Below are 24,301 nucleotides of genomic sequence, written 5' to 3' on the forward strand. Positions count from 1 at the left end.
ACAGGAGATTTATGATGTCTTCCTAAAGAGCATTCCAGAGCATGAGTTAATGGTTCTGTTCTATACCGTACCAGGGAGAGATGGTTCCAGTTTGGAGTCGGAGGGCCAGACACTGGTGATACAATGAAAACTGTTGACACAGCAGATACTGTCTGCTATGTATTATAGGTATCTTTCATACAAATCTTAACCTTGTGACCCATTCTATGTACCTGTTGTTCATGTAGGTTGAAGGGGTGTATCTTGGCTATAAAAGACCTTTGTACCTTTGTCTCGGGGCTCTCAGCGAATCATCAAAGAGACGGTGATTTGTCGACCAGCCATCACTATTACAAAGCTCTCACTGTTAAAGGTTTAGTTTAAGTATAACTCTGACTTGTGTGATAAGTTTGTCTCTCCTCATATGATAGTAAAGAAATGAACCACCACAAGTGGTAAAGGGTGAAGTTGCCCCTAGACGCTGATCTTGGGTCAGTTTTGCATCCCCCCACTAATGATTAAGCTTAAGGTTGGAGGATGGTAAGATGATCCTAGATCTGTAGCCAAGGGGCACTTCACCCCGAACCTCGGCTGTTTTCACCTTGTACTGTGAATGACACCTTGGGTTTGTTGCTGTGTTCTCTGGCAGTGACAGCATTCATGGTGCAGGTGACTTGTGGCGTCATTGAAGTCTCTGTGGAGGTGCTGTTGGACAATGGGCACCCTCTGTTGTAAGGTTATTATGCTTTAGCCGGCAGTGTTATTACGGTTGTGTATGGTTGACGGTGCTTGACTTGGACTGAAATAGGTGCCGGTACTCATGTCGGGTGCCAGTACTGTTAATATTTAGGTGTAGATACTCCACAATACTTTTTAAACAATATTGTATAAGAGGTGCAGGAACTCAAGCAGTTGTCATGACTAGTGTTTAAAGGCACTAAATGGGACACGTCTTGCTGTTCAATGGACATACGTTATTAATGTGTGTTACATGTAAATGTGTGTGTGTGTGTGTGTGTGTGTGTGTGTGTGTGTGTGTGTGTGTGTGTGTGTGTGTGTGTGTGTGTGTGTGTGTGTGTGTGTGTGTGTGTGTGTGTGTGTGTGTGTGTGTGTGTGTGTGTGCTGGGGATGTGTCCTGGGGATGTGTAGATGTGTGTGCTATCTACTGATTAAAGATTATTCTTGTGTAACCACGGTGACTATGAGTCCAGGTGTTGGTTAGGTAGAGGACCATCTCCATGCTCTTTCCCATTTGTACTTCGTCATGTCAAACTCGTTCCTGCAGTGCACCAGAATTCCGTTCCGTTTTGATGTGTAGAAATCGCCATCTCGCTGTGCTCCCCCTGTGCGCACGCAAGTCTCGACAGTGTGTCTGTGTAGACTGATGCATTGTGGGTGACGTGGTGTTCATAGCAGGGCTCCTTACAGCTGAGAGTGTGTGCCTGCACAGTCCGCTGGCGAGACAACAGACATTTGGATTCTTACGTGAGCAGAATTTAGCTGGAGAGCTGAGTGATTCATCAATGTCTGAGAGCAGGATGGTGTGAGAGCGATAGAGAGCTAGAAGCCGTCCTGTTTTGTAACCCTCAACTCACCTTCTGCTCTGAAAGATGCATGGGGCTTATAGAAATCAAATTGCATTGGTCGCGTACATATACACGCACGGTGTTCCTGCCATTATGCTGCGGTTGAACGAAGACGCTCTACTGTAAGATACTACGATGTGACCTACTACTTGAGAGGAGAAGTGTGGTGTAATGCTTGCCCGTGTGACCTCCAGGAGGGGTATTTGTTTGCACAGTGGTGCATAGGAGGAGGAAAGTAGGTTATCTGGGACAGTACAGTCTGTGCTACAGTATTGTGTAATCTATGGGCTCGCTTGGTGTTCAGCTACACGTTGTACAGGAGCACCGAAAGAGCGTGGGCTTAGTGAGGCGATTGCAATGTTCATAAACCAGTGTGAGTATCAGGCCAAAACGTGGTCCTGCATGGCTCGGTTGGTAGAGCATGGTGCCTTCAACACCAGGCGCGTGGGTTCAATTCCCGCTGGGTCCACCCATATAAAATGTATGTAGCACCACTGTAAGTATCTTTGGATAAATAGGGAGATTAAATGTAATAGGGGATCTGATTGTGTAGTTTTGGGGGAATTAACCAGAGCCATGTATAAAGTATGTGTGGCCCTGGAGTTAAAAGTCGACTCTGTGGAAAGTACGCTGGATATAGCCTAGGTACGTAGGCTACAGCACACCTTATGTTATGTCCATATGCTGGGATGACGATTCAACCTCAATAAACGTCTCTAGAGAGAGTGGCTATGAATTCACTCCACGGTAGCAGTGTTGCCATTAAACTGTGGGGCGGTGGTATGGATGTGTGAGGGAAGTGTGAGGGGGTTCCTGTGAATGGGGATGTATTTAAATGGCAGCTCATGAGGAACGGCTACGCCAGGCTGATGGACAGATCCACACCCTGAGATACTGGCACCGGCACGCCTGGCACCCACGGTCATACCGTGCTCAAAGTCTCTTAGGTCACTCGTTTTTCCCATCCTAACATTCAATCGAACAGTAACTGAATGCCTTGATGCCTGTCTGCCTGCTTTATATAGCAAGCCACGACCAAGTGACTCACTGTCTGTAGGAGCAAACAATTTTCAGGAACGGGCTGGTGTGCCTAAAAAACGGACCCCTGAGTGTTTGTGCCAAACTTCAGTCAATCTTAGTTTTTAGGTGAGTTGTGCAGTTCTGCTCTTTCCAATTGCAGTAGGTATACTGTAGGAGGTTGATTTAGGGCTGGTGCAGCAAATGTACTGTACTAACTACAATACACACACACACCCAGAGGTCTCAGGAGGAGGAATGGGAGAGTGTAGAAATGCTGACTTGGTTGAATATGGCAGCCAGCTGGGGATGAGAGATGAGAACTCCAGAGCACAGCGCTGCCATCGCTCTCTCCTTCTCTCTCTCTCTCTCTCACAAACCCCCCCCCCCCCCCCCCCCCCCCCCCCACACACACACACACACACACACACACACACACACACACACACACACACACACACACACACACACACACACACACACACACACACACACACACACACACACACACACACACACACACACAATACTGCACTGCAGACCCATAGGTGAGCTGGCTGGCTGGGGCTGATGATGGGAGAGCCATGATGGCAGGGGAACGGCACAGGGTCGGGGTGGAAGGCCTGGCTGTCAGGGAGGGACAACCAGGCGAGACCCGTGGCTCATATCATCCTATCACGAGGCGCTAATGCCATGCAGATTAGATTCAGTGACAGACTCAGTGTAACCTGGGGGAGGGAAAGAGAGAGAGCGGTACCGTTCAAACTCAGTATCTTACTTTGAGCTCAGCAAGCTGAGGGGAGGCTAAGGCTGTTTCCCAACGCTGGCCCTCCAAGACAGAGCAACTAGTGGGATATATACGTCTAAGGAATGGGACATCACTCGTGACTCGCGCACATCATCAGCAGCCGACAACAGAAACCACGCAATCCATTGACAACGAGCCTTGTGTTTTTCACAACGCCTGTATTGGGGGCAGTAATAGCTTTCCTTATATTTCTCATGCAACACATACGTGCCGTATGAGCAACAAATGAAAACAGCAAAACAACAATTATGCCAGTAATGTACCCGTCCTCTGGCTGTGGTTCAATGTGGAGTAATACAGGAGTTTCCTTCCCTCAGCTGGCTCGTCGGGCTCCTACGCCTCAGCCAGCTCATCGGGCTCCCATCCCACGTCATGCCTAAGCTGGCACATCAAGCTCCCATGCCTCAGCTGGCTCGTCGGGCTCCCACGCCTCAGACTTGCACGTCGGGCTCCCACGCCTCAGACTTGCTCGTCGGGCTCCTACGCCTCAGCCAGCTCATCGGGCTCCCATCCCACGTCATGCCTAAGCTGGCACATCAAGCTCCCATGCCTCAGCTGGCTCGTCGGGCTCCCACGCCTCAGACTTGCACGTCGGGCTTTTACGTCTCAGCCGGTCAGTCCGGCGCCCATGCCTCGGCCGGCCCGTCAGGCTCGCCCAGGTGGGACACCGGGTGGCGCCCCTAGAGGGGAGGTACTGTCATGCCTGCTCCCGCTGCCCCTCTCTGGCGCTCAAGGACGCCAGGATGCCCTTCATTACGCACATCTGTCACCATCTTTACGCGCATAAGCGCTCATTGGACTCACCTGGACTTCTTAAACGTTTTGATTGCCTTCCCTGTATCTGTCGTTCCTTACACATACAGAGATCTGCTACATACAGCGCCTTCAGAAAATATTCACACCCCTTGACTTTTTCCACATTTTGTTGTGTTAAAGCCCGCATTTAAAATCGAGTAAATTTTGATTTGTTGTCACTGGCCTACACACCATGATGTCGAAGTGGAATTATGTTTATTGAAATGTTCAGGAGTATTAATTTAATTTGCTTAACAAGTCACGTAATAAGTTGCATGGACTCACTCTGTGTGCAAAGATTGTGTTTAATATGATTTTTAAATGACTACCTCACCTCTGTACCCCACACATACAATTATCTGTAAAGCCCCTCTGTTGAGCAGTGAATTTCAAACCCAGATTCAACCAAAAAGATCAGGGAGGTTTTGCAATGCCTTGCAAAGAAGGGCACCTATTGGTAGATTAGTAAAAATAAAAAAGCAGACGTTTGTCAAGGCTCTTGTCGGAATGCATGGACCAAAACGCAGCGTGGTAAGTGTTCATTATGTTTTATTAATCAAAAAACACTCGAACAAAATAACAAAGAGAAAAAAACAAAAAACAGTTCTGTCAGGTGCAGACACTAAACAGAAAATAACTACCCACAAAACCCAAACGAAAAAGGACAGCTGCCTCAGCTGTCTCTGATTGGGAACCACACCAACATAGAAATAAAGAAACTAGAATGCCCACCCTAGTCACACCCTGGCCTAACCAAAATAGAGAATAGAAACCTCTCTATAGCCAGGGCGTGACAACGTTGAATATCCCTTTGAGCATGGTGAAGTTATTAATTACATTTTTAATAGTTTATCAATAGACCCAGTCACTACAAAGATACAGGCATCCTTCCTAACTCAGTTGCCAGAGAGGAAGGAATCTGCTCTGGGATTAAACCATGAGGCCAATGGGGACTTTAAAACAGTTACAGAGTTGAATGGATGTGATAGGAGAAAACTGAGGATGGATCAACAACATTGTAGTTACTCCACAATACTAACCTAAATGACAGAGTGAAAAGAAGGAAGCCTGTACAGAAAAAAGATATTCCAAACCATGCAACAAGGCACTAAAGTAAAAGTGCAAAAAATATGGCAAAGCAATTCACTTTTTGTCTTGAATACAAAGTGTTATGTTTGGGGCAAATCCAACACAACACATTACTGAGTACCGCTCTCCATATTTTCAAGCATAGTGGTGGCTGCATCATGTTATGGGTAATCGCTAAAGATGCATTATACAGAAAACGCTCCACCATTTGGTTGCTAAAATTCTAATAGTTTGTCTAATTTCAGTTTGTGACAAAACAAGCAAGTATAGATAATCATTGTACCATCTAAACCGCTGTGAAAAAAAATAAAAATAAATATGACATAAGTATTCAGACCCTTTACTCAGTAATTTGTTGAAGCACATTTGGCAGCGATTACAGCCTCAAGTCTTCTTGGGTATGACGCAGCAAGCTTGGAACACCTGTATTTGGGGAGTTTTTCCCATTCTTCTCTGCAGATCCCCTTAAGCTCTGTCAGGTAGGATGGGGAGTGTCGCTGCACAGCTATTTCCAGGTCTTTCCAGAGATGTTCGATTGGGTTCAAGTCCGGGCTCTGGCTCGGAAGCCGCTCCTGCATTGTCTTGGCTGTGTGCTTAGGGTCGTTATCCTGTTGGATGGTGAACCTTCACCTCAGTCTGAGGTCCTGAGCCCTCTGGAGCAGGTTTTCATCAAGGATCTCTACGTACTTTGCGCCATTCATCTTTCCCCAGATCCTGACTAGTCTCCCAGTCCCTGCCGCTGAAAAACATCCCCACAGAATGATGCTGCCACCTCTATGCTTCACCGTAGGGATGGTGACAGGTTTCCTCCAGACGTGACGCTTGGCATTCAGGCCAAAGAGTTCAATCTTGGTTTCATCAGACCAGAAGATCTTGATTCTCATGGTCTGAGAGTCCTTTAGGTGCCTTTTGGCAAACTCCAAGCGGGCTGTCATGTGCCTTTTACTGAGGTGTGGCTTCTGTCTGGACACTCTACCATAAAGGCCTGATTGTTGGAGTGCTGCAGAGATGGTTGTCCTTCTGGAAGGCTCTCCCATCTCCACAGAGGAACTCTGGAGCTCTTTCAGAGTGACCATCGGGTTCTTGGTCACCTCCCTGACCAAGGCCCTTCTCCCCCGATTGCCCAGTTTGGCCAGGCAGCCAGCTCTACAGTAGAAATAGTCTTGGTGGTTCTAAACTTCTTCCATTTAAGAATGATGGAGGCCACTGTGTTCTTGGGGACCTTCAATGCTACAGAAATGTTTTGGTACCCTTCCCCAGATCTGTGCCTCGACACAATCCTATCTGGGAGCTCTACAGACAATTCTTTCGACCTCATGGCTTGGTTTTGCTCTGACATGCACTGTCAACTTTGGTACCTTATATAGACAGGTGTGTGCCACAAGTGGACTCCAATCAAGTTGTCGAAACAGCTCAAGGATGATTTACTATTATTTTGTACTATACCATTATTATTATTATCTTACATTATCGTGTCTCAAAGGGCCGCTAGGCAACACATAGGAGCTAAGTGCTGTTAGGTTCTGACAAACAGAATAAAAACTCCAACGGATGACTAAGTTTATTCACCCACTGGGTCAAACAGCTGAAAATACAAAAATATTAACACTAATATTAACAAATATATATTAACAAATAATATTAACAAATAATATTAACAAATATTAACACAATATATTAACACAATCACATATACTTATACTCCTTCTATGCGAAGTCTCCTCCTTGAACATCTGGACATTCTCCTCCTGTTGCTGGGCAGGAACTCAAGTGACGGCTGTTCCTTCCCACTTCATCTTACCTGACCTCGGCCCACATTCCTCACCCCTCACTAACCCACGGCTGTCCTACCTTACCTGTGACTGAAACCAGACTGTAGACCTTCTCCTCTCTGTAGGATACATGAGATTTAACAATAACATGTTCTGACAGAATGGAAACTTTCTGCACTCCCCTTTCTCGCTCAGTAGATTTCCGTACACTCAGTTCTAATATGGTAGCATGAATAAGGATATTTCAAGTTAGAAGTTAGAATCCAACAGTGCAGTAGTCAGGTCACTCTGAGGAAAACGTCGCCTGTTCTCGTGCTGTATAATGGATTAAAGTGAGCTAAAAGAAATCTCTGCCTTTTTTGTTGAGTGCTTCAACTCCTTTCGGCCTCAACTTATTCCCTGTTTCTTTGTAAGCCCTTCTCTTCATTTTCAACATATTGATACAGCCTAATACTGCAGAGTTTTGATTTGAAATGTTCGAATAGAGTATCGTGTTGCGCATGATGATATATCATATTTCACGATATATCGTCAATGTCAAATGTCACGATAACTGATTTATTAATTTATCGGCCCAACCCTAAATTCTCTTCTTCCTCTTCCTCCTCTCCTCTGGATCCTCGGCACTCCTCATCTCTCCTGTCATCCCGCTCCTCTATAGCTCCTTCCTGATGACGTCCTTGACAAACAGTTTGGAATGATTGCTCTGAAATGATCCCCCTGAAAGGCTATATTACACACCTTAGTGAAGAACAGTCACGCACTGTCTGTGAGAGTGTCCTCTCCGCACGCCACTGTCTGTCTGTCCTCTCCACCCCCCCCCCCCCCTGTCGAAGAAACAGGCAGACACCGGGTCCGTCCGTCTGTCCCCTCCTTCCGGTTTTAAGGTCATTTGTGACTGATCTCTGTATGACTTGGCGCTCCCGGCAACAGCTCCTCCTGCTGAAGGTAGCTGAGCGGAAAGTACCCCGGAACAATGACCTTTTCACTGTACATATGATTCATGTTTCAACCTTCACAGGGCAACATGCACGCGGAAGAATCCTGGCTGCTATCATGTTAGTGTGTGTGTGTCTGTGTCCGTATCGCTGTTGTTGGCCAATACTACTCATTTTAATTCACCTCGCCCACCGGGGATAAAGAGACACAGTCTGAAATGACCTCAAATGACGGTATAGTCGGTGTACAAAAAGTCTGAAATGACAGCAGTTGTACTAAATGAGACTGAATTGACCATAGTTGTAATGCGAATTAGGGGGACCACAGATGGCACAAATCAAATCAAATCAAAAGCAGTATCAGTAGTAATAATGAGGCGAAATGCCAGAGCAGAAACACATGTGCTTTTTTTCACATGGCTGTGTGTCACATAGCTGTCAAAGGAATATGCGTGTCTGTGTTTCTGTTTTGTATGCTACCTAACGGTAGCTAAAAGTACGCTTTGACTTGCAATGAAAATGACTTTCTGACAAAATATGAAACTTATAATATCTAAAAATGTAGATAGCTAGACTCTCTTACCCGTATACATGGATGAACGCTTCTCCTTCTCTGTCATGGTTGCCCTTAGTTTGAAGATGTAATCCTGAGAAGGGTGTTTTATACAACAATCTTCTGCATGTTCTCTTTTCGACTCCCTCTGCATATTTGCAATCAAACGCCAGAATTTTGTCCATCTCCTTAGTTATCATACTCTGCTTCGACCGGTCAAAGCTGATTTCAAAATTCGGTCAACTTCTTCCATGACAACAACACTGTTGTTTGCCGTTTGAGACGACGTTACAATGCCTGGTTCAATGAAAATATTTTTACCTAAATCAGCGATTTCCTCATCGTTTGATTCATTTTCAGAGTCAGAGAAAGTCAGCATGGCATGATCATCCTCCAGAAAGTGGAGAGCAGTACACTAGCGACACTTTTTCAGTTGTTCATGATGTCTTTCAAAAAAGTTTCGGTAGAACGCATTACCTACACATACTGGGCAGCTCATGTTATAGACAGAAGCACGCTACATGGCAGACCAATCTGAACTCATCTCTCGGCATGTCCAGCCCATCCATTATCTCAGCCAAACATGGCTAGCGGGAAGGTTCCGCACTTTTTCCGTGGCTAAACCAACTAGGCTCGTAATTTAACAATTGTATTCGTATTTACAGATGTCATACAAGTTTCTTATTAACCTCTCTTGGGCACGTGAGACGTTAGCGTCCCACCTCTTCAACAGCCAGTGAAACTGCTGGACGCCAAATTCAAATACAGAAATACTCATTATAAAAATGCAGAAAACAAAACATATTTTACATAGGTTTAAAGATTATCTTCTTGTGAATCCAACCACGGTGTCAGATTTAAAAAATGCTTTACGGCGAAAGCATACCATACGATTATTTGAGAACATAGCCCACAAGACAAATCATTACAAACAGTAACCAGCCAGGTAGAACAGTTACACAATTTAGAAATAGAGATCAAATTAATCCCTTACCTTTGATGATCTTCATATGGTTGCACTCAGCAGACATTAATTTACTCAATAAATGTTCCTTTTGTTCGATAAATCAAATCAAATCAAGTTTATTTTATATAGCCCTTCGTACATCAGCTAATATCTCGAACTGCTGTACAGAAACCCAGCCTAAAACCCCAAACAGCAAGCAATGCAGGTGTAGAAGCACGGTGGCTAGGAAAAACTCCCTAGAAAGGCCAAAACCTAGGAAGCAACCTAGAGAGGAACCAGGCTATGAGGGGTGGCCAGTCCTCTTCTGGCTGTGCCGGGTGGAGATTATAACAAAACATGGCCAAGATGTTCAAATGTTCATAAATGACCAGCATGGTCAAATAATAATAATCACAGTAGTTATCGAGGGTGTAGCAAGTCAGCACCTCAGGAGTAAATGTCAGTTGGCTTTTCATAGCCGATCATTAAGAGTACCTCTACCGCTCCTGCGGTCTCTATAGAGTTGAAAACAGCAGGTCTGGGACAGGTAGCACGTCCGGTGGACAGGTCAGGGTTCCATAGCCGCAGGCAGAACAGTTGAAACTGGAACAGCAGCAAGGCCAGGTGGACTGGGGACAGCAAGGAGTCGTCATGCCCGGTAGTCCTGACGCATGGTCCTAGGGCTCAGGTCCTCCGAGAGAGAGAGAGAAAGAAAGAGAGAAGGAGAGAATTAGAGAGAGCATACTTAAATTCACACAGGACACCGGATAAGACAGGAGAAGTACTCCAGATTTAATCAACTGACCCTAGCCCCCCGACACATAAACCACTACAGCATAAATACTGGAGGCTGAGACAGGAGGGGTCAGGAGACACTGTGGCCCCATCCGATGATACCTCCGGACAGGGCCAAACAGGAAGGATATAACCCCACCCACTTTGCCAAAGCACAGCCCCCGTACCACTAGAGGGATTTCTTCAACCACCAACTTACAATCCTGAGACAAGGCCGAGTATAGCCCACAAAGATCTCCACCACAGCACAAACCAAGGGAGTTAAAGTCTCTTTATACCCCCCAAAAAAAACTCTGTTTTGTTCACGCGTTTTCTTCAGTAATATACAGGCTCAAACGCAGTCAAAACGATGTTTATATTCAACCCTCAGGTTGTTTTTAGCCTAAATAATCGATAATATTTCAACCGGACAATAACGCCGTCAACATAAAATGTAAACAAGAAAGGCACTCTCTCTGTTGTGCTCATGAAAAAGCTCTGTGACACTTTAGGGTCCACTCAATTCAGACTGCTCTTCATTCCTCATTTTTCAGGTTACAAGCCTGAAACAATTTCTAAAGACTGTTGACATCTAGTGGAAGGCATAGAAACTGCAATTTGAGTCCTAAGTCAATGGATACTGAAATAGCATTGAATAGAAAACTACAAAAAAAACAAAAGATATTACTTTCTGAATGGATTTTTCTCAGGTTTTCGCCTGCCAAATCAGTTCTGTGATACTCACATACACTATTTTAACAGTTTTGGCAACTTTAGAGTGTTTTCTATCCAAATCTACAAGTTATATGCATATCATATCTTCTGGGCCCGAGAAGCAGGCAGTTTAATTTGGGCATGCATTTCATCCAAAATTCCGAATGCTGCCCCCTACCCTAGAGAAGTTAAGGCACATGAAAGTTCACATGTTCCCGGAAGGCATTTCTGACAACAAAAAAAAACGTTTTTTAATGAAAAATATATGTTTAAGTTCAAATGCCTCTTCTGTGAAGGAGTGACGTGCGACATACGCCTAGTTTCCTGAAACGAGTCAGATATTAGCAACCCATGCTAGTTGTTGCATCTCTGTCTCCCCTCTTTCAAAATTCCTTACAGACATTTCCATCTCTGTCGCATGTGCGGTGAACTTTTGACAACAGTGTTTTCCCGCTAATTGTATTATGGAACAAACATTTGCACATAGCCTACTGCCTTGTGCGCGTTGCTACGCTTATAATGTGGAGAAATAATAGTTTAGCAACATTTTAAGCTAAACGTTTTGATTGGTTTGCTTGAGCCTCTTGCTTTTAAAACATTTTTTTTTTTTTTGGGGGGGGGGGGGTTGCCTATGCCTACTGATTGTATGTGTTTGGTAGCTTTCTTTCTTTCCCAGAACGAAAAGCTGATCAATAGAATATGTCAACATTTCTACTATGGAGGATAGTAGATTGACATAGGCTGGTGATTGTGCTGTCTGTTACTCGTCTTGTTGGCGGAGGAAATGTAAACGTGGACTGTTACTCTAACATCTTCAACTTGTGCGATCGGGATTCGGTAAGAAGGACGCACGCCGTTGCGTCCTCGAGTTGCGTGATCTGTTGAGATGAATAACCATCATCTAAATGTGATTTCTGTCATTCTGAGCGCCGTGGGTGGACGCCCTAATCAGGGTACGCACCCAATGCATGTGGGTCTGGTAAATGCCTTAGATCTCCGGTAAATGAAAATGCTGCCGACCATATGTCCAGGGCCACATGTTCCTAACGGAAACCCTGGTTTGCGCGCGTGCGTGTGTGTGTTTGTATGCTTGCGTGTGTACTTGTATGTACGTGTGCATGCTTGCATGCGTGCATGCGGGCGACTGTGGCTGTAACTGTGGCTGTAACTGTGGCTGTAACTGTGGCTGGCCCGGCAGCAGTGTCTCTGGACTCCAGTGGAGAGGATGGCAGAAGGGTGTGTTTAGTCACTTAACAAGCTGCTCATTTGTGACTCACGCTAGGACACCCCCTGCTCGTTATCCCTAACGTGCGTGCACGTGCGTTCGCGTGTTTTTATGTGTAGGTGGTATAGCAGGGCATTGATAGACAATACATGCCCATCCAGCCTGTCTTGTCAAGAAGGACACACTGTGCCTATTTATCCCCCTTTATCCCTAGGATTCGAATGGCAATTCAGGGATCTGTATCATCTATCATATAGGTAGGCTCCTGCAATAACCCTAATGACTAGTTGAAGGAATCAAATGATGAATTACTGAACAAATTAATGAACGAAACAGGTAATGTAACTACTATGAGAAAGTGTGTTTTATAATTATGATGTATCAAGTGTCTCAGAGTATATGTTCTTACTTAGGATCAGTTTTGTCTTTTGGATCCCAATAACAAACGGTTACATGGGCAATGAAGACCTGATCTGTAGACTAGTACAAGACTGATAGTGAGAATATGTTGAGTGTCAGATTTGATGATTAGGATGGTGTCTGATTCATCTTCTTTGCAAAGATAGCATCTCAAAGTGCACTGGGCCATGGGAGTGACAATGTATAAGGTTTCTGCCATCGTCACACTGCCGTGACTTTTCCTCAGGTGATCTGGTGCTCAAGCGTTAATACATACATGCACGCACGCATGCATGCACACACACACACACAAATGCATGCACATCCCTCGTTCGAAACATCTCTCCCTCGTGCCTCTCCGTTTTAGAGCAGTGTGCCCATCCCCCATTTTCATCTTCCCCTTCTGTCTTTCAACCAGTAGGCCTCCCCACAGATGACTCACTTTGTGCCGACGTGTGTGTCGGTTTATGCGCTTAACTCAAAGGCTGCGTTTACACAGGGAGCCAAATTCTGATATTTGTTTCACTAATTGGTGTTTTGACCAATCAGATCAGCTCTGAAAAAGAGCTGTGAAAATAATCTAATGTGATTGGTGAAAAGACAAATTAGTGTAAAAAAGCCACAGCGATTTATAGAGATCGCAATGTTTTATCTGTCCCATTATTGGTTCTCAATCAGAGGAAACGTAAAACACCTGCCCCTGATTGAGAACCATATCAGGCTGATTGAAAAGAACCCAACATAGAAACACATAACATAGAATGCCCACCCAGCTCATGTCCTGACCATACTAAACAAAGACAAAATAAAGGAAATAAGGTCAGGAACGTGACAGTACAACCCCCCCCCCCCCCCCCAAGGTGCGGACTCCGGCCGCAAAACCTGAACCTATAGGGGAGGGTCTGGGTGGGCATCTGTCCACGGTGGCGGCTCTGGCTCTGGACGTTGTCCCCACCCCACCATAGTCAATCCCCGCTTCCGTGGCCTCCTCCTAACGGCCACCCTCCATATTAACCCCACTGGATTAAGGGGCAGCACCGGACTAAGGGGCAACACCGGACTGAGGGGCCGCACCGGACTGAGGGACGGCTCTGGCAGGTCATGACTGGCTGACGGCTCTGGCTGGTCATGGCTGGCTGACGGCTCTGGCTGGTAATGGCTGGCTGACGGCTCTGGCTGGTCATGGCTGGCTGACGGCTCTGGCTGGTCATGGCTGGCTGACGGCTCTGGCTGGTCATAGTTGGCTGACGGCTCTGGCTGGTCATGGCTGGCTGACGGCTCTGGCTGGTCATGGCTGGCTGACGGCTCTGGCTGGTCATGGCTGGCTGACGACTCTGGCTGGTCATGGCTAGCTGACGGCTCTGGCTGGTCATGGCTGGCTGACGGCTCTGGCTGGTCATGGTTGGCTGACGGCTCTGGCTGGTCCTTGGTTGGTGGGTGATTCTGTAACGTTCGTTCTCCTCCTCGTCTGAGGAGGAGCAAGGATCGGACCAATATGCAGCGAGGTATGAAGACATAATGATTTATTTAAAGAAAGACGAACACGAAGCACACTTGATAAATGACAAAACAACAAAATGACGTGAACAGACCTGAACTTGAGAACATGTAACAATGAACGCACGAACAGGAAAGAACGAACGAAACGAAACGAAACAGTACCGTGTGGTGCAACAAACACAGACACAGCAACAATCACCCACAAACAAACAGTGTGAACAGCCTACCTTAATATGGTTCTCAATCAGAGGAAACGTAAAACACCTGCCCCTGATTGAGAACCATATCAGGCTAATTGAAAAGAACCCAACATAGAAACACATAACATAGAATGCCCACCCAGCTCACGTCCTGACCATACTAAACAAAGACAAAATAAAGGAAATAAGGTCAGGAACGTGACAATTATGGCTTCTGTGAGCGCACGGGCAAGGCCATCTCCATTTTGAAGTAGTCCATTTTCTTCTTCTACTACTTCTATGAGTTGGTAAACAAGCTGAAAAGATCCATACTGCCACCTGGAGTGTGTTGTTTGAACAGGTATAAAGCCAAGGTTGGCGATTTACTGCCACCAGCAGTTATGGAATGTTTGCTCACAAGTATAATCCATTTGCTAATTCCTCCTGTTGACCTGGATGGAATTATGTGATCCATACGTAACCCATATGAAGTCCCAGTTGACATCTTCAAAATTGTGAAAGTCCTTAACGGCGTGGCCCATGTTAAAACAGGATTTTGGGCACTAGAGTCCTCTATATATCTCTATGGCTTAACTACATCTGTGTGTGGAAGTGCAAAGTGTCTTTGTGTGAGTGTGTGTGTTTTTTTGTTGTTGTGGTGAGCCTGTTTGTGTGTGTGTGTGTGTGTGTGTGTGTGTGTGTGTGTGTGTGTGTGTGTGTGTGTGTGTGTGTGTGTGTGTGTGTGTGTGTGTGTGTGTGTGTGTGTGTGAGTGTGAGAGAGAGAGAGAGAGAGAGAGAGAGAGAGAGAGAGAGAGAGAGAGAGAGAGAGAGAGAGAGAATGTAAGCACAGTGCTCTGAACACGTATGTCTAAATTATACTGTGTGTCCTTGAACCACGTCAGCAGCACGTTTGCCAAGTATCTATTCACACGCTGCAGTATTTGGATAATGGATTCATCCGGGAAGATTAAAACATTTTTTCTCGCATTTTGCAGTCAGTGGTCTGCATCCCAAATGGCACGCTTTTCCCTACATAGTGTACTACTTTTCACCAGGGCCCATAGGGAATAGGGTGCCGTTTAGGACGCAGACAGTCGGTAAGCCAGTTATGCATGGGCCCATTCCATGGTTAGGGGGGCTGCACATCACGATCACACAATTAAACAGATCATTCAGAGCTTTGATGATCAAGCTAATGAGCTCTGGAACTCTCATTAAAAGGACTTTGGCTACTCTGGCCTGAATCACCTCGGCTACACAGGCCTTGCTGAGTGACTGACTGACTGGCTGACTGGCTGGAAGATGGCTCATCTCCACAAAATAGTGAGAAACAATGAACTAATAGTAAAACCTCAATATACCCTTGGTTCTTTCTATCATTGTATGAACCCAGTGAGAGGATGCCTCAGATGATGCCATGCCTCACATAACAGTAATAACACATCAATGTAGCAAGAAGCATTATGTCTATTGGTAGATATTTCCTCCCTTGTAAGGTACTGTGTAACTGATTGGGTTAGCATTAGTGATGGGGGGGAAAAAGTGACTTTTATTTTTGACATTACACACTACCGTTCAAAAGTTTTTGGGTCACTTAGAAATGCCCTTGTTTTTGAAAGAAAATCAAAAATCAAATCTATTTTGCATGAAGAAACAACCTGTCATTCATCACAAACTTTGTGGATATCTGGGTTTTCCATCTTCGCAATGCCGAAAGACTGCATTTAATCAGTGGACACCACTCGTTGTTATTACAACACACCTGTCATACCGGTTTTCTTTACTAAAGTAGAGGTTTATTATTAGTATTGCTAGCTGTATTGCTAGGTACTGCATAGGTGCAAACATAAATATTTTAGCAAGAGATAGCACTTGTATCGCCTAAGAAAGTAGCAGAAATGTGCAGAAAGTAGTTTTGAATGCATTTTATTGAAGGGAACAATAACAGTCTTGAACATTTTTGGGAACATAGTGATACATTCTTATATACTGTACAATGAGGAATAGGATTACTTTCCCCTTAAGAGGCATTAGAAATACAAAATACTAGTCTTCTCCCATTTTCTTAACCATTGCCCCCACCCACAAGGTGTATAAACAACAACAATAAATAAGAATAGATACAAAACAAAAACGTGAAGAACATAAATCAATGTATTTGTCACCTGTGCAGCACACAGTATTTGTTTTACAGTCCTTCTTTGCGGGGCAGAATTGGCATCTCCTCCTATTGCCTGCCCCAGCTGCAGTCTCAGGTGGATCAGGACAAGGTTCAGCCCCCTCCTATTGCCTGCCCCTTACATTAACAATGTCTACACTGTATTTCTGATCAATTTGAGGGTATTTTAATGGATAAAAAAATATACTTTTCTTTCAAAAACAAGGACATTTCTAAGTGACCCCAAACTTTTGAACGGTAGTGTACATCATATCGTTTTGAGAATATCGCAATATCATTTTTGCACTAGCTACCTGCACCAAAACTCCAGTATTTGTCCTTCATAGTTTGTTTCTCTTTAAATAGGGAGGCAATTTGTTTTTAGCACTTTTATTTCCATGACTCATCAAAACAAGTTTTCTCATGGCTCTCTCTTGTCCCTCTGCAGCAGGCATATGGTGAGCAATATGTTTGGAACATCAAATCGCAATAAAATCCCTGTATCGAATCGCAATACATTTATCCTGAGTGACGCAGCGGTCTAAGGCACAGCATCGCAGTGCAAGGGGCGTCACTACAGACCAAGGGTTCTATCCCAGGCTGTATCACAACCAGCCGTGATCAGGAGTCCTATAGGGCGGCGCACAATTGGCCCAGTGTCGTCAGTGTTAGGGGAGGGTTTGGCCGGGGTAGGCCGTCATTGTAAATAAGAATTTGTTCTTAACTGACTTGCCTAGTTAAATAAAGGATGAAAAAATATATAAAAAAATACATATAGATTCGTGAGAATAGTGAGAATTGCAATACACATCATATTGGCTCCTAAGTATCTTAATAATATCATATTGTAAGGTCCCTGGCAATTCCCAGCCCTAGTTAACATATGGCTAATGTGGCTTATAATTAACAATGTGGCTAGCATGTGACTAATATGGCTAATAACTAACATGTGGCTAACAACTAACAGAGTAGCAAGCATGTGGCTAAAAACTATCATGTGGCTAATGTGGCTAATAACTATCATGTGGCTAATAACTATAATTTGGCTAATGTGGCTAATAACTCATTTTGCTAATGTGGCTAATAACTATCATGTGGCTGATGTGGCTAATAACTATAATGTGGTTAATGTGGCTAATAACTATCATGTGGCTAATGTGGCTAATAACTATCATGTGGCTAATGTGGCTTATAAAAAACAATGTGGCTAAATAGCTAACAATGTGGCTAATAGCAAAAAATGTGGCTAACATGTGGCTAACAGTATACATTATAGAACTAATGGTTGCTACATTCACAGTGTAATGTTTCTGCTGGTTGAGATAGACATCATGGCAGTGGTGGTCCATGTTAAAGATTACCTCTGCTTGTAATACTGTTGTTGTTTTCCTTCAGAGAATGACACTGACAGCCACTTCATAGCTTCGCCTACCCCCTCACTGCTGCACACACACACGTATGCAACCGCGCACACGCCCCAATGCATGCATTAACCAGTGCATACACAGTCTCACATACGCACGCACGCACGCACGCACGCACGCACACACACACACGCACACACACACACACACACACACACACACACACACACACACACACACACACACTCACTGCCCTCTGTGGTCAGTGTGTGTATAGCTGCTGGTGTGTAGACTATAAAATGATATGACGCTGTTGCTGGGTTACAGTGCATTAATAAACATTGTATTCAGGGAGAAACAGAGAAACAGTTCTCTTTCTGAGTGGGGGAAGGGGAAGATGCAAAGGCAGTGTGTCTCTCTCGTTGTCAGTAGTCATAACGGTTTGATCAGAGATCGAAGGTCATATGCACACAAAATAATCTGCACACACATACACACACACAGGCACGCACACACTTTCACTCACGCAAACATGTGCATGCACACTACACGTACTGTACACCCTTGTACAAATGCAGTTGCTGCTTCTCCGGTGGATGTTGCCCTCAAGCTTAGCATAAAATGTTACTCCTCAATGGAAGAGATTTTGTGCTACTTTTGTATACTTTTTAGCCAGGAGTTCGGCGCCAGTAGGGCCCCGAAAAGTGAGTACCACGTCACATATGTGCAAATTTGTGCACCGCGTCATTGCTGTCCCATTCACTCTACTGTGTGTGCATCTTGCTAGCGGTCACTCTAATGGCGAGGGGCTGAAGCTCATTGGTTGAACTCGAATTGCTAGGGGGCTGTCCCACGTGGGGGAAAATGTAGTGTAGGGAAAATAGCACAGCTTCCAGGATACACTCGCTTTCAAACGAGGGATTTCGTGGCTAATTGAGGTAAGCCAGTAACTCTGCTCACAGATTATGCATGTATGAACTACACATTGACACATCGAGCCCAAAGCGGGAGGTTTAAAAAAACAGTTAAATGTAACTTATTAATGGAATCGAAAATGTAATCTACGTAATCCCCAAAAGTAATTATTTATCAGGAGAGGGCCATAAACAGAAATGCTGTATACTCCAAGAAAGGTTAATATCTTACCATTCTGGTATTTTTTTTAAATAAATTGCTGAGGTGTAGTCACCTTTTGAGGACACAAGCTCGAGTACACAGTACAAATATGATAGAAATATGAAAATATGAAATATTTTATATGATTTATTTCCCATTCAACAAAACTGTACAAATAAGGCTTGAAACGATTTATATGCTTTCTAAATTATAGTACAATCAAATGATAAAACAGCTAACTATGAGACTTCACCTTCCTTATAACTGTAAAATACATATTTGTATGTTTAGTGTTGGAGAAAAGGTCTCTCTTGATCAAAACGTCTGCCACCATCGCTGTGAACGTCTCACAGAGCTCTGTCGTGGCTTCCTGAATTCGTTACAAAATTGCCCTTCGTCTCATATTAATCTCGTCCGTCATTAAAATCGCTGAATTATTTAAGGCTATAAATCGATCTCTGAATATGCTACAGTGATGAAGCCACTCTCTCCTGCTGCGCTACGATGTAAGGATTGCAGGCTTGTGCTTTGTCAGTGGCTGGGTCGTAGGGGGTTCAGCAAGGAGTTGATGGACAGTCGGAAGAGCGAATTCAATGGGTAGGAGGGACATCCCAGCTTCAAGTAGTTTCAGATATAATATCCTACTTTACATAGTCTCAAAATCGGTTTAGAAGCGAAAACTTTACATCTAAGACGTTAAAAATACTTAGTAGTCGCCAAAGTTCCGTAGCTTGTCTTTAGTTCGATATATTGGCCTAGCTATTTTGTTAGCAAAGAAGTATGTAAAATATGTTGGTGTTGTGTCCAAAATAGCACAATTATACAACATACACACCCGTGCACACACAAGCACCCGTGCGCACACACACACGCACGCACGCACGCGCACGCACGCACGCACGCACACACACACACACACACACACACACACACACACACACACACACACACACACACACACACACACACACACACACACACACACAGGAAGATGCTGTGAGGAAGCACTGTGTGCTGGCTTCCCTTAACCCCCTGGCTGGCCTAGACTGCTATGACTGATACATACAGACAGACAGGAGAGAGAGGGAGGTAGAGGAGAGAGAACGGTGGAGTGAGAGAAGAAGAGTCGAGGGGAGGGAGAGAGAAAGAGAGTCATGATGACTGCTTCATCATTGTTACAAAACCAGAGCTGCAATACATCTTGTAGACCTGTGAAATCACACTCATTGGTTAAAATGGCGACACACTTCAGATTATATTTGTAAATGAAGAAAAGGGTTGTTATTTTGTGGGATTTGTTTACCATAAATATATTGACTGGTTAATTGTGCAAATCATGCACTCATGTTTCAAGTTTCAATGTCACGTGCACAAGTACAGTGAAAAGCCTTTCCTGCAAGCTCTAAACCCAACAATGCAGTAACCAATAACAATGTAATACTAAAAATAACATAAGGTAGAACAAAAACATACGAGAAATAAAAATAAGAAATAAGATAACACGAGAAAGTAAGTAAGCTACAGTGAATTCGGAAAGTATTCAGACCCCTTGACTTTTTCCACATTTTGTTACGTTCCAGCCTTATTCTAAAATTGATTAAATCGTTTTTTCCCTCATCAATCTGCACACAATACCCCATAATGGCAAAGGAAAAACAGATTTTTAGAAATGTTTGCTAATTTATAAAAAATACCCTTTACTCAGTACTTTGTTGAAGCACCTTTGGCAGCGATTACAGCCTTGAGTCCTCTTGGGTATGTTGCTACAAGCTTAGCACACCTTTCTTCTCTGCAGATCCTCTCAAGCTCTGTCAGGTTGGATGGGGAGTGGCGCTGCACAGTTATTTACAGGTCTCTCCAGAGATGTTCCATCGGGTTCATTTCGGGGCTCTGTCTGGGCCACTCAAGGACATTCAGAGACTTGTCCCCCAGTCTGAGGTCCTGAGGTTTTCATCAAGAATCTCTCTGTACTTTGCTCTGTTCATCTTTCCCTCGATCCTGACTAGCCTCTCAGTCCCTTCCACTGAAAAACATCCACACAGCATGATGCTGCCACCATCATGCTTCACCGTAGGGATGATGCCAGGTTTCCTCCAGACGTGACGCTTGGCATTCAGGCCAAAGAGTTCAATCTTGATTTCATCAGACCAGAAAATCTTGTTTCTCATGGTCTGAGAGTCCTTTAGGTGCTTTTTGGCAAACTCCAAGCGGGCTTTCATGTGCCTTTTACTGAGGAGTGCTGCAGAGATGGTTGTCCTTCTGGAAGGTTCTCCCATCTGCACAGAGGAACTCTGGAGCTCTGTCAGTGTGACCATCGAGTTCTTGGTCACCTCCCTGACCAAGGCCCTTCTCCCCCGATTACTCAGTTTGGCCAGGCGGCCAGCTCTAGGAAGAGTATTATGAATGATGAAGGCCAGTGTGTTCTTGGGCACCTTCAATGCTGCAGAAATGGTTTGGTACCCTTCCCCAGATCTGTGCCTCGACACAATCCTGTCTTGGAGCTCTACGGACACTTCCTTCAACCTCATGGCATGGTTATTTGCTCTGACATGCACGGTCAACTGTGAGACCTTATTGAGACAGGTGTGTACCTTTCCAAATCATATCCAATCAATTGAATTTTCCACAGGTGGACTCCAATCAAGTTGTAGAAACATCTCAAGGATGATCAATGGGGATAGGATGCACCTGAGCTCAATTTTGAGTCTCATAGCAAAGGGTCTGAATACTTATGTAAATAAGGTATTTCTGTTTTTTATTTGTAATACATTTGCAAAAGTGTCTGTAGTCCTGTTTTCGATTTGTCATTATGGGGTATTGTGTGTAGATTGATGAGGATTCTTTTTTTTAAATTAATCATTTTAGAATTAGGCTGTAACGTAACAAAATGTGGAAAAAGTCAAAAGGGGTCTGAATACTTTCCCGAATGCACTTGTACATACAGGGTCAGTTCCAATACCACATGTACAATGTGCAGGGATACTGGAGCGATAGAGGTAAAAATGTATAGGGGTAAGGTGTCTAGGCATCAGGATATATGACAAACGGGAGTAGCAGCGGCGTATAGGACGTTTGTATGTGAGTGGGTGTGCGTGTGTGTAGAGTCAGTTCAAATGTGTGTGCATATTATGTGTGTGTGAGCAAATGACGAAGTGAGTGTTTCTGTGCGTGTGTTGGAGTGTCAGTGTGCGTGAGTGTGTAGGGCCCTGTGAGTGTGCGTCGAGACAAATAAAGTACAAGTCTGTGTAGACATCTTGTTAGCTATTAGTTAGCCATTTAGCAGCCTTGTGGCTTAGGGATAGAAGCTGTCCAGGAAGCTGTTGGTGTCAGACGCCGGTCAGCGTGGCGGCTGTGTTGTTGCCGACCTCCACCACCTTGGGCTTGGCCCGTCAGGAAGTCCCGGATCCGGTTGCAGAGGGAGGTGTTCAGTCCCAGGCTCCTGAGCTTGGTGACGAGCTTGGAGGGGACAAAGGTGTTGAACGCTGAGCTGTAGTCAATGAACAGCATTCTCACGTAAGTGTTCCTCTTGTCCAGGTGGGTAGAGGGCAGTGTGGAGTGCAATAGAGATTGCGTTCGTCTATGGATCTGTTGGGGCGGTACGCAAATCGGAGTGGGTCAAGGGTTTCTGGGATGACGGAGTTGATGTGTGCCATGACCAGCCTCTCAAAGCACTTCGTGATTACAGATGTGAGTGCTACAGGGCGGTAGTCATTGTGGCTTGAAGCCTTGGGCCCAGCTATAGACGTTTGTAAGGGTCTGGGAAGGGTAAAAAGGTACATTACCATAATACAACCCACTCTGAAACATATAGCATGAGGCTTCCTTTTGCTGTTGCTGGTGAACATTTCGTTTGACATCCAGCAACTGCACTAAACCAAGGGAGGTGAATATTCCGTTTTATGTTCCACCCTAGCTCTGGTCCAGGGCGTCACATGCAGCATTTTTTACATCTTTGCGGTATAGTGTTGAAGATCTGCAAGGTGAACGTAACACCTTGGACCACAGCTCGTTCTGTCCCTCCTCTGCTAATGACACGACTCGCGGCTATAAGGGTTGTGTGTAAAGTTGAACGCAGTAGCGGTGCATAGAGTATGTGTCACGATCGTGTGGAGGATTTACGGACCAAAATGCAGCAGTTGGAAAATAAGCCATCTTCTTTTATTAAACAACACGAAGATGAACACGACACAAAACACTTTAACAAAACAACAAAACGACCGTGAAGCTACAAACGTTGTGCACATACATAAAGGCTACAAACGTTCTACATAGACAATTACCCACAACCAATGAGAGCCCATGGCTACCCTAAATAAGGCTCCCAATCAGAGACAACCGAAATCAGCTGTCTCTAATTGGGAACTCATTCAGGTAACCATAGACTCTCCTAGATAACTAACCAACATAGACAACGCTAGACATATACACTCAACACAAAACCATCTACTACACCCCATAACCCCTTTACCAAATAAACACCCAAAACCAACAAAACATAAACATTACCCATGTCACACCCTGACCTAACTAAAATAATAAAGAAAACAAAGAATAATAAGGCCAGGGCGTGACATAACCCCCCCCTTGAGGCGCGAACTCCGGGCGCACCATACACAGTCTAGGGGAGGGTCTGGGTGGGCTTCCATCCACGGTGGCGGCTCCGGCTCTGGTCGCGGTCCCCACGTCACCACAGTACCTAAACACCTCCTAGGCTTCCTCCAAACGACCCCCCTCCACCTTAACCCCATTGCATTCAGGGGCAGTTCCGGACTAAGGGGCAGTACCAGGGTAAGAGGCAGTACCAGGGTCAGGGGCAGTACTAGGGTCAGGGACAGTACCAGGGTCAGGGGCAGTACCAGGGTCAGGGGCAGCACCAGGGTAAGGGGCAGCACCAGGGTAAGGGGCAGCTCCGGACTGAAGAATGGCAGCTCCGGACTGAGGGACTGCAGCTCCGGACTGAGGGACTGCAGCTCCGGACTGAGGGATGGCCCATGGCTGGCTGACGGATCTGGCTGCTCATGGCTAGCTGACGGATCTGGCTGCTCATGGCTAGCTGACGGATCTGGCTGCTCATGGCTAGCTGACGGATCTGGCTGCTCATGGCTAGCTGACGGATCTGGCTGCTCATGGCTAGCTGACGGATCTGGCTGCTCATGGCTAGCTGACGGATCTGGCTGCTCATGGCTGGCTGACGGATCTGGCAGATCCTGTCTGGTTGGCGGCTCTGGCAGATCCTGTCTGGTTGGCGGCTCTGGCAGATCCTGTCTGGTTGGCGGCTCTGGCAGATCCTGTCTGACGGACGGCTCTAGCGGCTCCTGTCTGGCTGGCGGCTCTAGCGGCTCCTGTCTGGCGGACGGCTCAGTGGGCTCATGGCAGACGGGCGGCTTTG

The 24,301-nt window shown here is 45.2% G+C and overlaps 1 protein-coding gene across 3 annotated transcripts in view; it reads left to right on the top strand.

The window, feature by feature from the left end:
* The window catches only part of LOC129842578 (voltage-dependent L-type calcium channel subunit alpha-1D-like), a 78,068-nt gene that overhangs the window by 17,609 nt on the left and 36,158 nt on the right, over window positions 1–24,301 (top strand). The gene's annotated exons all lie outside the window — the stretch shown is intronic.

This window comes from Salvelinus fontinalis, chromosome 3, assembly GCF_029448725.1.
Source record: "Salvelinus fontinalis isolate EN_2023a chromosome 3, ASM2944872v1, whole genome shotgun sequence".
Lineage (NCBI taxonomy): Eukaryota > Metazoa > Chordata > Actinopteri > Salmoniformes > Salmonidae > Salvelinus > Salvelinus fontinalis.